The sequence below is a fragment of the Sander lucioperca genome, chromosome 7, assembly GCF_008315115.2.
Source record: "Sander lucioperca isolate FBNREF2018 chromosome 7, SLUC_FBN_1.2, whole genome shotgun sequence".
NCBI lineage: Eukaryota > Metazoa > Chordata > Actinopteri > Perciformes > Percidae > Sander > Sander lucioperca.
The window spans coordinates 20,557,763-20,561,478 of NC_050179.1; positions in this window are offsets into that span (position 1 = coordinate 20,557,763).

The following is a 3,716-nucleotide window of genomic DNA, read 5'->3' on the forward strand; positions in this document are numbered from 1 at the left end:
AGTGGTAAGAGACCAGGTTGGAAGACAGTAGGACATTGTTGAAAACACAAAACAAAAACACAACATACCTTACCGAAAAGGAAAGATATGATCTAATCTTGTTATATATATATATATATATATATATATATATATATATATATATATATATATATATTGTACTTTTTCTGGGTGAATGAAAATACATTCATTCAGTTTTCTTTACATCGATGGTCAGGTGGTTCTTTTTCAACCAATCATGTAAGAGGTGAAGATCAGATAAGTTTGGAATTTATGACATTAGGATTTGAATCAGAGAGAAAAATCACAGTATCATCAGCGTACAGTAAGCATTTTGAGTGTTTACACACTCGAGGGAAATCATTGATGTATAAAAGAAAAAGTAAGGGTCCAAGAATGCTGCCTTGTGGAACGCCCATGTCACAAACTAAAGGTTGGGATATGACATGATTAATTTTGACTGTCTGCAACCTGTTCATCAAATAAGAAGAGAGCATTTCTATCACAGATGGAGACAGTTCAAATGAGTGAAGTTTGTTTAGCAAGATCTGGTGGTTCACTGTATCGACGGCTTTACAAAAATCAATTAAAATAGCTCCAGTGATGTGACCTTTGTTGAGAGAGTCACGTAATTGTTCAGTGAAGAGTAGTATCGACGACATGGTTGATCTCTTAGCACGGAAACCATGTTGACAGTCACTAAGCCAGTTATTAGTTTCAAGGTAGGAACTTAGCTGGTTATGCAACACATTTTATTGGAAAGTATTGCAATAGGTCTGTAATTTGAAACAAGAGTGTGATCATCAGATTTAAAAATTGGAGTAATTTGTGCTGTTTTCTAGTCAGTAGGAAAGATAGAAAGCCTGATACAAAGATTGGTTAAATGCAAAAAGAGAGGTATGAGGCTATCAGCATGAGTCTTTAGTAAGTTCTTTAAACCATAAATACCACGGGCATGAGAATTTTTTTAGCAGATGCAATATTTGTATCACCTCGTTCTGTGAGATCTCAGAAAATGAGAACTGATCAGATGTTGAGGAGAGAACAGGTGAGGACAAGGAGGGAATGGCAAAATGCATAGCCAATTCTTTAACAGATGATACAAAATAATCATTAAAAGCACTTGCAATCTTTTCTGAATCTGAGATAAGAGTACCCCGTAGGGAAATTTGAATATTAACATTCTTTTTCTTCTCATTTTCACCGGTGATGACCTTAAGGGTCTGCCATAATGTCTTTGGGTTGTTATCAGATTGGGTAACCTGCTGTTGGAAATAGACCGCCTTAGCCTTACGCAGTTCCAAAGTACAATTATTTCTAATTTGTATAAAATTATTTTTACTCTCAGATGTTCGACTTAACCTTTACAATTTAAGAAGAGAGGCCTTCAATTTAAGGAGTTGAAATATTTCAGGATTTATCCAAGGTAATTCGTCCGTAACGAATCGTCGTTACGGATGACTTTTCCCTAAGGGTCAGTGCTTGGATCAATTCTATTCACCTTATATATGCTTCTTCTAGGCAATATTATTAGGAAACACTCCATTAAAATGTCACTGTTATGCGGATGACACCCACTTAGACCTATCAATCAAGCCAGAAGAAACCAGTCAGTTAGCTAAACTAAAAATGCATTAAGGACATTAAAATGAATTACCTACAATTTCCTGACAAAACTCAGACAAACTCAGACAAAATTGAGGTTATTGAGCTGGGCCCTAAACACCTCCGAATCTCATTATCTAAAAATATAGCTACTCTGGATGGCATTGCCCGGACCTCCAGTACTACTGTCAGAAATCTAGGAGTTATTTTTGATCAGGATGTATCCTCTAATGCTCATTTAAAACAAACCTCAAGAACAGCCTTTTTTCACCTGTGTAACATTGCCAAAATTAGGCACATCCTGTCTCACAATGATGTTGAAAAGCTAGTCCATGCATTTGTCACTTCCAGGCTGGACTACTGTAATTCCTTACTATCAGGTTGCCCAAATAAGTCCCTTACAGTTTTTTTTCAATTGCTAAACAACATGTGCAAAACTCTAACTACAGTCTGCACAGCAGCAGTTCATGTGGACCAAACTCTAGTTCGTTTTTCATTGCTTGAACACAGTTTTCAAAACTCTACACACTTATCCCATGGCTTTAACCACACAATGTGCACAAAACTCTGGATTTAAAGCACTTTGTTCAAATGCTAACACGCTGCTGTCAAAACTGTTAACCACACATTCAAAACAGAATATATTTCAGTCTGGTGCCTATCAAACACTGCTGATTGCAATTTTAGCTGAAAGCCTAAGCAGGTGTCTTGTTTTAGACTAGTTAGTGAACATATATGGTATTTATATAGAGAAAGCTCAGAAAGCCTTTTTTTGTATACAAACACCAAATAACAATGAAACAATTATACACTGTACTGTTTAAGAGAAACAGGTACAGTTTTTCTCAATCGATTTGGTACATTTCTCCAAACTCAGGTAACAGCTCTCAAAACAGTTAACACAGTGATCTGTACACTTTGTAATTGTCCTAAACAGATAGTAAATTCGCCTTCATTTCATATAAATTACAAATCAAATGCATCATTTTCTCAAAACACTGTGCACAAGATTCCCTAATGTTATCACAGCAGTTCATATAGTGGGGCAGATAAGGGGGAAAATCGTTCACAAGTGGATACAAGCACCCAATTTGGTGTGGTTATCCCTCTGGGGCCAATAATTTGAAAAATAACATTAGCCACCTGATTTTTCAAAATGGCCACCATTTTCCAAGATGGCCGCCATTTCCGGCATTGGAAAACACGTATCTTGCCACATAATTTTACTCATGGGACATATTTCAAGGTTTTTACCTTAGAATCCTATGTTTTTGACTATGAGGATGTCACATACATATCTATTTTGTGTTTCGAGAGTCTTTTTATGGTATTTAGAGTAAACAATGTGAAAAAACAAGCATAAAATGTGACATAATTCCAAGAAAAAAATTATTACGAAGTATGCAAAAGTAACAGGAGGTTTTATGTTATTTACTTTTTTGGAGACACATACAATTATTGTATTTATGTTCTTTGTATTTATGTGGGTGGTTATATTTATGTTCATTAAGGCCAACATTGCTAGTCCTGGCACTTACAGCTGCACAGTGCTGTACAGGTAAGACCAAAGTGATAGCATTTACATCTTCCGCGGCATTCTGCTTTGCATCCACATTTGGTCAGTTGCTGACAGCTCTCTACAATTGGTGATAGCTCTGTCCAGAAGATCTGCCATAGATCACCTGTCTTGGTCCAACCCCACTCAGAAGGACTCAGTATTTCTGGCTGGCATACAGTTGCTTGACTCCAGATGCAGCCTGCCTGGTAGGCTGAACGCTTTACATGCTGCAGCAATGCTGCTTGAGTTGGAGGAATGGCTTCATATGGCCTTTGCTTTCTGGCAAACAAGTCCAACCTGGCTTCATCTACTCCTCCTGCTTCGCTGGATCTGTCATACATCATGACCACAAACTTCTCTAAAATCTTCAGGTCGCCATCATCCATTCTTGGAGGGTAGTGGCTAAGCTGGCTGAAGATTTCAGAAGAATTGGTCAGGAGAACAGTGTTTATCTAAGTCCTTGTGAATTGAATTACATTATTTTACATTTAGAAGGTAGGCTACATGCTTTAAACACTTTAAATTAGAACTTCAACATGAATAATTACCTCAG